The sequence below is a fragment of the Pelodiscus sinensis genome, chromosome 5, assembly GCF_049634645.1.
Source record: "Pelodiscus sinensis isolate JC-2024 chromosome 5, ASM4963464v1, whole genome shotgun sequence".
In the NCBI taxonomy this organism is placed as follows: domain Eukaryota; kingdom Metazoa; phylum Chordata; order Testudines; family Trionychidae; genus Pelodiscus; species Pelodiscus sinensis.
Genome location: NC_134715.1, coordinates 104,174,379 through 104,187,315, shown reverse-complemented (window position 1 = coordinate 104,187,315; position 12,937 = coordinate 104,174,379). Strand labels below are relative to the sequence as shown.

The following is a 12,937-nucleotide window of genomic DNA, read 5'->3' as shown; positions in this document are numbered from 1 at the left end:
AAAATGAGTTGCTTGAACACAGAGTTGAAAGAATTCCACATGGACCCTATATTGGTCCAAATTCTGGAACCCAATCAGAACCCCTCTCAGCTAGCTAATGGTTTCTAGAGACTGCCAAAGGAGGAACGACCAATTGTCCCTTGGCAAGTACCACTTCTTTGATAATAGGGCTATCCTCCTTTCACCACTGGCCCCATCTATTTCTTGTATATAAGAACATAGGAACAGCCATACTGAGTCAGACCAAAAGTCTATCTAACCCAGTATCCTGTCTTCCCACAGTGGCCAATGCCAGGTGTCCCAGGAGTGAACAGAACAGGTAATCACCACATGATTTCTCTCCTATCATCCATTTCCAGCCTCTGACGAACAGGCTAGGGACACAATTCCTAACCATCCTGGCTAATAGCCATTGAAGACCTAACCACCATAAATTTATCTAGCTCTTTTCTGAACCCTGTTAAGGTTGAAGTGGCAAAGCAGCCTGTACCTGTGATGGGCCCAGGCTCACCATGGACAGAGGCTGCTCTGCATCCCAAGGAGCAGCCTCTGTATGTGGCAAGCCTGGGCCCACCGTGGACAGATCCCGCTGCCATGAAGGACCCTTTGCCTGCAGCAAGTCAGAGCCCACCACGGGCAGAGGCTGCTTTGTGGCAGCCTCCCCTTCCCCCTCCCCCCCATGCTGCTGACTCTGATAAAGGCAGCAGCGGGGGGGGGGGGGGGGGGGGGGGCCTGCAGGCAGTACCACAGATTCAGTGCAGGGGGATTCAGCTTTAAAGCTAACTACTCCCAGCATCAGCTCCTGCTTTCTGCACCCTCCATGCTGCCTCTGATATAGAGGCAGCAAGGGGGGGGGATATGAGTAGTCAACTAGATGAACCAATAAGCCTAAGCTTATCAGTTAATTGTCTGGTCATCTACTTGTTCACATCCCTAATATGATCCGTGAAGAAATTATATTCCCCTCCTCACACAGTGTATTTTAAATACAGAAATGCATTTAGCATGCTGGCTAAAGCATTTCAGTGCCAATAAACAAAGGAGAAACAGTGGAGACAAACTACTGTTGTATAAGGATTTCTTCCTTTTGGTGTGTGTGTACATTATGGCCTGGTCTTTCAGGGCATGAAGCAATTCCTCACCTCTGCAAACTTATCCAACTGTCCACCATTACTAAGACATTACATAGAAATGCATTGTCAGAATTTTGGAATAAGCAACCAATGAGATGATTCGGTGCCTTCTTCACCCACATTTAATTTACATAAACGGAGATATTTGTCCATGCATCATCCTCTGCTTCACATTCAAAGGATTCCTGAGGAAGTCTGGGCACAGTTAGTATATATAATAAAAATTAATCATCAAGAAATAATTCTGTAAGAAGCTGGGATTTGGGGTCCATCCATTAACTGTCCCTCCAATACACTGAAGGATTGTGTGTACATACCAGTACACTTAATCAGATGCCATTTCTGTCTCTTTTCCAGTTATTTAACGTAGAATCCAGAGTGACCAATACAACTGAACAGAATACTCAAAACAATTATTTGAGGGAGTTAAGGTGCTTCCCCCACATTTGCAAATTATCAGCAAGCAGATAACAATGTCCATTAAGCTACCAGAATGCATTATGTGAATAAATGATGTATTGAGGCAGCTGGGACAGAAATTCCATCCAACACTTCACAATGTAGTGAACAGAATTTTAACTGCCTAGTCAATTGTCCTTTTTCACTACTCTGTATCCCTATTGCTATTTTACCTGAGACCATTTTAGTACATTAATCATTATGTACCTTAATCTGAAATAGCAACTGTAACATCATCTGATTAGATAAAGAGTCTAAATGCAGACACCTATGCTGCAGCAAATGTTTTGGATTTTAATCAATAACACACTTTTCCAACAGTTTTCACTATTTCACCCTCAGAATCAAGACAAATTCAGCAAAATGAGTATACATGTTTGGTATAATACATTATATCCTACATATTCACACTGTACCTTATATGTCAAAGCCCATGTTTGCAAATAAATTTAACATGACTGAAATATTACATTCTTATTGACAGAAAATCAGATGAACTAACAAATTACTTTTCTGAGTCCCTCTGCAGCCCCTTGGCTACAGTGTATTACTAAATTCAGCTGTTGCAAGAGAACTGATTTGAATCTCACAATGCACTGACATATACACATTCATAATAAATAAATAATTTTCAGCCCTATCTCACACGTATCATATCTCTCTGGATGATGCTTGACAAGAAAAGTCCCATGCTGAGCTGTGAAGCTGGAGAAAAGGAATCACTGTTGGCAGGCTGTTCGAAAGCAAGTAGAACAAATAAATATTACATGGTTGATGCACTATTCTTTGGAACAATCCAAGCTTTCAGACTTGGCTGTTTACTAAAGGACTATTGGCAATTTCATGTTAACCCCCCAATTTAGAGCTTTATGACTCATCTATATAGCTTCCTGTAGTCTGAAGAATGGCATACAAGATATAGCAAGGGATCAAAAACTTTCAGTGGAAAAAATTGATAGAAAAATTTAAAGAGGTCATTTTAACTTACAGGAGTACAAAATAAAACAGAAAATCATTTGCTTTGGACATGTCTGTGCCTAAAAGGAAGCAAAAAATAAAAATCAGAATAATAGAATACTAGAACTGGAAGGGGCCTCAAGAGGTCATCAAGTCCAGTCCCCTGCCCTCACAGCAGGACAAATGTTACTCTATAATAGGAGAAAGATAAACCTAGCTAACTTGTGTAGATACCATACAAGGCCTAAAACTGTAATAAAAAGATTCAAGGAAGCAAACTTTGCCACAGTGGCTTTGCCAAATCCATCTCAATATTCACCAAAAAAAAGACACAGTGGCTTCTTAGGCAAGGCCCTAAAACTTTTAATATAATAGAAGTTTGCAACCTCCCCTCCATAGGGAAGCATTAACATCTGCACTAAGCCATGGATCAGTGTTACCGCACTCAATTTTACTACCATTGAGGGGCATTAATCCACAAAGAACCAGCAGTCATCTACTAATACAAAAGCAGGCAGTCTGATCTAAATCAATCTAATCTGTGAATTACCTGGAAAATTTGTCATCACGACAGAGATTTGACACAGAGTGGACTCAAACAAAGCAACCACTCTCCAGAAGAATTTCCATGCACTGAACTTCAAATGTGCAATGGTAAAAGAGTTGGACAGATTTCCTCCTGTGGCAAATAAAAACCTCCTGTGAATGATTCCAGTGCATAGAATGATACATAAGGCATGAACCTGGCTACAGTATAAAGCCTTCAGGATTGGGGTATTTGCACCTTCCCAAAAGCTAAAGAAGTCGGTTTTTTATCTTTTTTTTTTTTGAGATAGAGAAAATGACTGTTTACATAAGTGAACAAGTATTTAAATACAGTAGCTGCACTCAGTTATTACATTTCACTTAGTAAACTGGTGAAAAACACACAAGATTAAATAATCTCTTTACAGAAGTATTAGAAGTGCTAGAGGATGCTGGGTCTGGAAGCATATTAGAAGTGTGGATATAAACACTCCCTACTAAATTCTCATGGAGTCTGCTACTATCTCTGCAGGATTGCATACCAGTAAAGTGAAGTTGCCCCACTAAGAATTCAGCCTCTAACTGTTGATGAATTGCCTAAGAGGAAAAGTTTGCACTAAGAAGAGCAGTTTTCACCAGCCTAAGCTACTCTACTTTCATCCTTTGCCATGGAAACACTGCAGTCAACAACAAACATTATAGGGAGCACAGTCTAGTAAATCAAGCACTCGGATGGTATTCAGGAGATTTGGATTCTATTTCCAGCTCTGCCACCAACCTGCTGAGTGCCCTTAGCCAAGAGCTCTCTCCCTTCTCTCCATGAATCAGTTTCTCTAGCTGTAAAATAGGGATAGTGACTAACTCATTTTTAAAGTGTTTTGAGATCTATGGATGAAAAGCATAAATTAGGTATTATATTGTGGATTCTGATGCTAACCTGCTCTATGGCCTTGGACAAATGATTTCACCTCTGCTTCACATTCCAATCCCATGCATGTCTTATATACAGAAGTCTATAGGAAAACTGCCTGCATCCTAAGTTCTGATTAAGTAATTTGGGACAGATCCTATCCCTTACCATGTGACTATACACGGTCTACCACAATGAGACTTATCTCAATGCTACTGCAAATAGAAATAAAAATAATACTAACAAAAAAGGGAAAACAGTAGTGTTTTAACTTTTTTCTTTAGCCATTCAAAACATAGCATTCCCTAAGGTTCTGCTTGAAAATCATTTCAGATATCACTGGCAGGAACATGACTGATAGTTATAAGTAGAAATATTCTTGGAATGAAAATATCTAGAAAGGAAAGGAAATTATTAAAGATTTTATTATTCCCTTGTTTGTGCAACAATTTCTCAAATATAACAGGTAATAGTCACAGCGGTTACACATAAAACTAATCTTGAATAGTGCTCCATGGGCTGTTTCATGCTAGCTTTTTAAATAAAATGCTTGAACAGTAAGATATAGTATTCTGTATATATACACCAGACCTTTGGACAATATAAATCAACATAATTCTGTTTTACTGAATGTCACAAAAGTTAAAAGCTGGACTGGATATGATAAAAGTATAATACACAACATGTTCTACTAAGCCTTTTTGAAACTATCCATTAACTCAAATTATTGAGCAACAAAACTAGTAAACTGATGAAGTATTTTAGATGCCATTTGTCTCAATCTCAGAGATTCAGGAAGTTTGCTATATTTCTGTCATTCTCCTTGAGAAAAACAAAGAAAAACACCAATATTTTCTATGACAACAAAATATTCTTTAAAACTGAGGTCTGATTCAGCAAACCCTTACTAATGCAAACAATTGCTACTCATGTAGCCCCAGGCCAAATTAATTCTTCTGGAGACCCAGAGATACGAGATTTTATGGGACCATCTAGGCTGTGGGGTGGAATCAAAATTAGGCGATCAGTGGGCAGGAGGGGTCTGTGGGTTGATGCAAGAAGATAGGTGCAGTGCAGCAGGGGGTAAGGATGCCAACTTGGAGTACAGACTCAGGTTAGACTGAGGCATTTGGGTGCAGGGGCTCCAGGCTGGGGTCAAGTGATTTGGAGTGCACAAGCAGGGTCAAGGCAGGAGGCTGGGCTGGGAGTGTGGGGTCTGAATATGAGAGGAGGCTCAGGTGTTGGAGGTAGGATCTTGGAGAGAGTTAGGGTGTGAGAGGGATTTGAGGTGCAGGGTCTGGAAGAAATTTAGGATGTAGGAAGGGCACAAGGTGTGGGCACTTACCTGGGGCAGCTCCCATTTGGGGTGTGTGTGTGTGTGTGTGTGTGTGTGTGTGTGTGTGTGGGGGTGGGGGATCAGAAAGTTGCTCTGTATGGCCCACTCTCACTGGCAGGTACTGCCTCATGCAGCTTTCATTGGGTGGGAATCACAGCCAATGGGATCTGAGGGGGGCAGCACCTGTAGGTGAAGACGGCGCCAGGAAAGAGCTTCCTGGTGCAGTGCTCATCACAGCAACTCAGCTTGAAGGGAAGAGGAACAGCAGTGCACAGAGCCCCCAGCCCCCAGTTATGTGCCCCATTTGCAAGAAATTAGTAACTTCCACTCAAACCAAAAAGAGTTACTTGGCCTTGCAGTGAGTAAATCAGACTAATTTATTGGAGAACTTATGGAACTCATAGTATCCCACCATCCTTAGTACCCACAGTATTTAAGCTCAGCACAGGCATTAAGAATCAATTTTGCGTAACCCTTATGCTGAATATCATGTGTTCACACAAGTAATCTTAATGAAGACAAAGGTATCATTCAACAAGAGTGTGCTAGTCTGCATATGGCATACATTATCTGGTTCTAAAATCTACTGACATTTACAGAACTCCACAAAATAAGAGAATTTCCCCTCAAGTTTCAGTGTCTCTGTGAGGTAGAGAACAAATGGAAAATGAGCACAGAACAAGTCAAGTAAGAAGGCCCATGCCAGATTTCCCGCCACACAGGTACACACATTAAATCACAAAATTATTTCCTCCCATGTTAACCCTATTGTGCTACTATATTGAGCCCTCTTTCACTGTTCCTTAGGTCTCACATTTCCAGAAAGACGACTTGAGCAGGTAAAGCCCCTCTTCAGCTCCTCCTTTTTTCAGCCTCTCCTCTCTGGAGTCAGCTCCCTCTACTCCCTCCTTCAGCCCTAGCTTGGGAACACATCCATTTCTGCTCTTCTGCTCTCTCATAGCTCTCATTCCCTTCTCCTGACTTGCTCAGTCCTTACTGACTCCTGGCTGACATTTTATAGCCTCCCAGATGATGCTAAGCCCTCTTAATTGACCAATCTAGGAGCAACTGAACTGGAACAGGAAAGCTGAGCTCAGCTTCATTTAATGGGCCCACTCTGTCACAGCCACACATAAAGCCTCCCATTGACTATCATGGGTGTTCCAGGCGCAAAATAATTGCAGGACTTACCCAGAAAAGTAGTAACCATACAACTAGTGAAAAATGGTATTTCCATTTGAGCAAATATCAACAAACTCTAAACAATAACCTGCATTCTGACAGAGAAAAAGTTCATGCATTTTGTGGAAAATACTTTTAATAACATTTATTAGCATTTTATACTTTATTTACACAAACAAGAGAGGAATTTTGAATGTGCTTAAGCAAGATCTGTTATTATCGGTACCAGAAACATAGGCCTTGTACACTAGAGTCTGACCCATTCGCTGTGACCCAATACACTTTTAATTTTTTCTCGAATCTCTAAAATAACAGAGATGTGATTCCAACTAACTTGCAGCAACAATTATTGGATGAACGTGTGAAGGTCTTGCACTCAACCTCTTTCTGTAACACTGTAACTGTTGAATGCAGTAGCCAAAAAATTCCAGAATTCCTGGAATTTTTCCAGTCATCAATAGCCAGAATCATGTTGATTTTAAGGGAAATCAGAACATTGAGAGAGAGAAAATGAAGGATGCATGGAGTCACTATTAGCCACTGTCAGCCTCAAGCACCTCTGAAATTGTCTGTATATCAAACAAATGGCTGATGGCACCTATTAAGAATGATTTAGTTGGGATAGGTCCTGCTTTGAGAAGGGGGTTGGATTAGATGACCTCCTGAGGTCTCTTCCAACTCTAATCTTCTATGATTCTAAAACATGTTACCTTTGTTCTGTCAGCAACAACATTTTTAGCATATAAGAAAGCACTCTTGTAGTCCCATTTGTGCCAGGCATTTATTGGTCAGATGTCCATGTCTCCTTTGATTTATTTTCTGAATCACCTTGCCAGAATTTTGAGTTGAGAGAAACCCACGTAATGAGGGGAAGGGAAATATTATTTCTTCAGTGGGCCAGGGAAATACCATTTCCCTCCCTCTCTACCACACTTAAAGTTAATTCTCCCCTAAACTGAATAATTTTTCCGTGGTTCCCACTACTGCATGTGGTAATCTTATTTAAAGGGAGTCCCGGGGACAGCCACTACCTGTTGCTCAGTCATCCTGCCAGGGAATAATGGAGATGCAAAGTTTTCATGAAGCCTTTCAAACAACAATTGGGGTATGTCTACACTACCCCACTAGTTCGAACTAGCGGGGTAATGTATGCATACCGAACTTGCTAATGAAGCCCGGGATTTGAATTTCCCGGGCTTCATTAGCATAAAGCCGGCGCCGCCATTTTTAAAAGCCGGCTAGTGCGAACCCCGTGCCGCGCGGCTACACGCGGCACGGGCTAGATATTTCGAACTACGTAGCCATTCCGAACTATCTGTACTCTGTGGAACGAGGAGTACAGATAGTTCGGAATGGCTACGTAGTTCGAACTATCTAGCCCGTGCCGCGTGTAGCCGCGCGGCACGGGGTTCACACTAGCCGGCTTTTAAAAATGGCGGCGCCGGCTTTATGCTAATGAAGCCCGGGAAATTCAAATCCCGGGCTTCATTAGCAAGTTCGGTATGCATACATTACCCCGCTAGTTCGAACTAGCGGGGTAGTGTAGACATACCCTTGGATACTAATCTCTAGACTACAGTATTTACGTTTATATACCATGACCATAACCATGATATCTCCCCCTTATCCATTTCACAAGCAGTTGGGAGACAACCAATCACTATAGTTAATTTCTCTGTTGATAAATGTTGACTTTTCCGTGACTCTTCCCTATATGTATACCAAGTTCTTTAAAATCCCTTATTTTCCTTCAGTGTATTTGCAGCAATATCTATTATTATGAGAATTATTCTTAATAAATATCCCTTAATTCAGAATTGGTACAGCCTCATTACTGCTTCTTTTGTCAATCAATATGTAACTCCTAACAAACCAACAGAAACTTGAAGAACCTTCCACTTCTTTTCAATCTAAGTTATTCTTGTTCTAGTTAAGCATTCTGTGCTTTCCAGACTGACATAATACCAATACAAGAGATACATCCAAAGCATTCTCTGCAGAGTTGCTGTTTCCTGTGCTACCAACTGAAAAGATACCAAGAATGTTAATTCACTTCAGAGTGTGTCCTGAAAATCCAGAGAGTCAGTGGATGGAAAGCAGAACTCTCTGGAAAAAAAAAATAGAAAGTTTTAAAATAGTCTTCCTGATTTTAAAATACTTTTAATTTGTTTAAATCTAGTAAGTAGAATGCAGTCTTCCAAAACTTATTAATCAAATCAAAAAGAACTCCAGAGTAATCTAAAGTAGTTTTACAATATTGGAAAGCTATTATTTTAGCTAACTGAGCCATATTACAATAAAACAAGGTAAGAGGTAAAATTCTATCTATGAGGAATGTCCATGACTAAAATAAAATGAATTGACATTTTTTATTAAAAATATAATTAAACATAACTATTTTTATAATCACAACTGCAAACACAAGCATATCTGTACCATGTTTTTCATCTGTTGAATAATATTAAGAATGTAGTTCAGAAACCTATAGGCTACGTCTAGACTGGCATGATTTTGCAGAAATACTTTTAATGGAACAGTTTTTCCGTTAAAAGTAATTCAGCAAAAGAGCATCTAGATTGGCAAGGATGCTTTTGCGCAAAAAGTGCTTTTGGCAAAAGCATCCGTGCCAATCTAGACGCGCTTTTGCGCAAGAAAGCTCTGATGGCCATTTTAGCCATCGGGCTTTCTTGCGCAAAAAATTAAGGTGCCTGTCTATACTCGCCCTCTTGCGCAAGTATTCTTGTGCAAGAGGGCTTATTCCTGAGTGGGAGCGTGAAAGTATTTGCGCAAGAAGCACTGATTTTGTACATAACAAAGTCAGTGCTCTTGCACAAATTCAAGCGGCCAGTGTGAACAGCTGGCAAGTTTTTGCACAAAAGCGGCCACTTTTGCACAAAATCTTGCCAGTCCAGACGCACCCATAATGTATTATTTGTTACCTATAAAGCAGGCAAAGATGGACGACCAACTAGAAGAATGTTTTCCACTTTTTTCCCAAATCTTCAAAGTCTGAAAGAGCCCACCAGAGAGTACAAGTAGATCTAAGAATCAACCAAGACTTTTTCTACTTCTTCTCCAGCTCAGGCATCTATATTGTATTGTGGACAAGTACCAGGGTCCAAAGATAAGAGTTGTGAACCAGAATTGCTGAAGTTTTATTTGTGTTTTATAACAGCTACCTACTGAGCACTTTTAGTGTAATCATTTTAAAAGACTTCCCAAATGTTTATTAAGAATTACTATCCCTAAGTTAGGTATTCACCTTAAGGAGGGGATAAGACAGAAATAAGCAGATGTTAAGTGACTTGTCAAAGATTGCATAAGAAATCATTGGCTAAAGAAAATAGTGAAGCCAGGCATTCTGTCTCCTAGTTCCATTCTAACCAACTGAAAACACCCAGCTAATTAAGATGATGGCAGTATTCTTATTACTATTACAGCAAATCCTCTTATGTAATTTATATAGGAAATGACACTTGAATAACTGATTTCAGACAAATTAGATGAACGTATTACAGAGTTGTATATTATATTTAATCTGTACCTGGTCTCATTATCATATTGTTTCATATACGAAGTATCATACCTGTCAATTAATTATTTCCTCATGAGACAGATTTATTTTTAAACAACATAAGACAAGCATATTTAGCAAAGATGACTTATAAAGAACACAGGTAATATTTCAGCCAATACTTCTCACAGAGTTAAGATTTACCAAAACCAGAATTCTCTTTTGACTGAACTTGGGAAACAATTAGTGTTTTGATTGCAGCAAGCAGTTTTGAGAATATAGTTTAAAAGGGATTGGAATGTAAAACTCATTACCACAGCCTATGATCACTGACCAATTATTTAAAATCACAGCACAATGGATGTACAATGAGGCTATTTTGTAAACTGGACAAAGTTCAATAAAATGTTTAGCTAAAATGGAATGAATTGGATTCACCAAACTTAATGTCTGTGTAAAACATATCTAAAACAGAGTAACGGGGGAAAAGTTATAAATATTCAACATCGGTTTCTCTGACAACTCATATAACAGTGGAGAAACATTAATAAAAAGAAAAAAACAGGGCACCAAGCAGGCAAGTGATCATGCATTTTATTCAGAGGTTTTGTATGCCTCCAGCTAACCAAAAATTAATTCCAGCCAAATAGAGAGGAGTTTGAACAAAAAAATGCAAGCCTACTACATCTTATGATACTGAACTCCCCTCCCGCCCCAACTTCCAAAAGCTCTAAGGGAATAAACAGACCATAGTCTATAAATATTTCTCAGACGACTACTATTTATGTTCAAAAAAGCACATTTCTGATTCAGCAACCACTAGTTCTTCTGATATCACTGTACCAATGGTTCAGCAAAATTTGTATCTAAAAAAAGAGTCCTTGACCATCCACCAAAAATTTTCAAAATCAAAGAACAGTTAGCAGTATCATACCTATATAAATATCGAAGGGGAATGCTTTTTATGGATTCTTACTGCAGTAAAAAATGCTGCTAGTACTCTTTGCATAAAAATGGGATTATTTTTCATTAAAATTTCAACACTGAATTCACCTACTGCTATCAGACAATTATATCAGTTTAATACCTGGCACATGTTTAAAGTAGATTAGATTATCTGGAGAATATTCAATTTGTTTTAGCATTTTGATAACAATGTTGTTTTGTGGGAAGCTAGTTATTAAATTCACTTCTCCTACTCAGTGCCAGGTCACAGGATGTGCATTATCAAAAAACATGGGTAATATATATTGCCCATAGCTAAAATGTAACAGGAAAAAGGATCCTTATCAAATTCTTTTCCATGCTCAGAGTTCACTCAAATTTCCCATCTCCAACATTCCCTTAAATAACTTTTCACAATCACTTTACTATATGTCCACACAGTACTCAGCACAATGGTGCCCAACACTACTCTAATACAAAGAGTTAACATTCATGAGGATTTTGGACAACTAACATACTGAGCTCTTGTTTCTGTGCAGTTGTTATGTAACCCTATTTTGCAGTTCTCCTTGACAAAATCCTGAAGACATGGCTGATGTTCAAGCCAATGCTGTGGTCTTCTGGGGTTACACACCACAGTAGCAATTTTCCATAGTTCATTTTATTTAATCATGCCCATGGCAGTAAAACTTGCTGAATAGGAATTCAAAGTGGTGAGGAGTTATTGATTTTATTAAAGCTCAATTTCTCTGTTTAGGAGTGGCAGACCAAAGCCCATTTGACGACCTTGGAATGTACCCCCCAGGATAACAAACGTCTATTGTTGATGAGTTAAAAGTGAATTCAATCTAAGGATAATACAAGCTGTTTTACAATAATTCAAGTCATTGGTGGCTATGTTAGAATTATCGTTTATTAGCATTTATAATCATTTATACTGAGGCTCATCAGGAACACGACCAACCTCCTGTCAGCCCAGGTTTTGCTTTCGTTGAGCCTAACCCTGTGGTAATTGTGTCTGAAGCTCTCTCACAGAATCCAGAGGAACAGTTTCTAACAGGATTAGCTGTTTTGTTTTTTAATTTCAAGCCCTCTTATCAAATAAAAAACCTCACAGACTCAGCCCTCAAATCTGTACAGGCTGAATAGCCTCTTCCCTAAATCTACCCCTCACACCAGAAAGTTCATCAACACTGGTGCAACTGAGATGAAAATCTAATACAAATAAGTGTATAGAAAAATGAAAAGAAAATGTCAGAAGTAAGTTAAATTCATAGAGTATGTTTTCTCTGTGAATGGTTAATAGTAAGCCTCATCCTCAATGGGGCCCACCACAGGCCAGGGGCTTGGCTGGAACACACCCCACCCCACCTGCCTCCAGTTTAATCAGATAACCAGTTAAACTTAGTGTTTAACTGATTAACTAAACTAAACAGGATTTTGCATCCATATTTCTAACCATCGCAAACAATTATTTGATCTTTTTTGGGAAAAAAACAACATTGATAATGGAACTCACTGGTGCAGGAGTTCAACCAAATGTAAAGGCAAAATCAGACAGCACTATTTTTCTGCAAAATGAAAGCAGGCATACCCTCTAAATGTAATACAGTGAAATAAGGACAAATATTATTTTCATAATGATCCCTTCTATAATAATTAGGTTGTCAAAGGAATATATGAGCCCAGATTACAAAATACTTTGTTTTGCCATTTTTCTGTGACTGTTAATAGAATGAGGATTTCATTATTTTGCCCAGATTCACATGGTGGTAAGAAAGCATCTATGCTAGCCACAGATCTCAGACAATTATAAAGCTTGTTTATAAAACACATTCTGATTCTGCATTCCTTCTTTTGAACAAATAGTCTGCCTGATTAGCTTAAAAGAAATTAATGATAGTAAAATTGAAATAGGCTTATCTGCTCGTTATATCTCAGTCTTCATTATATTTTGCTCTGCCTTGACACTTGCA

General features: G+C 39.0%; 1 protein-coding gene across 2 annotated transcripts in view; it reads right to left on the bottom strand.

Annotated features, from left to right (window-relative positions):
- The window catches only part of KCNIP4 (potassium voltage-gated channel interacting protein 4), a 581,010-nt gene that overhangs the window by 243,144 nt on the left and 324,929 nt on the right, over positions 1 to 12,937 (bottom strand). The window lies entirely within an intron of this gene.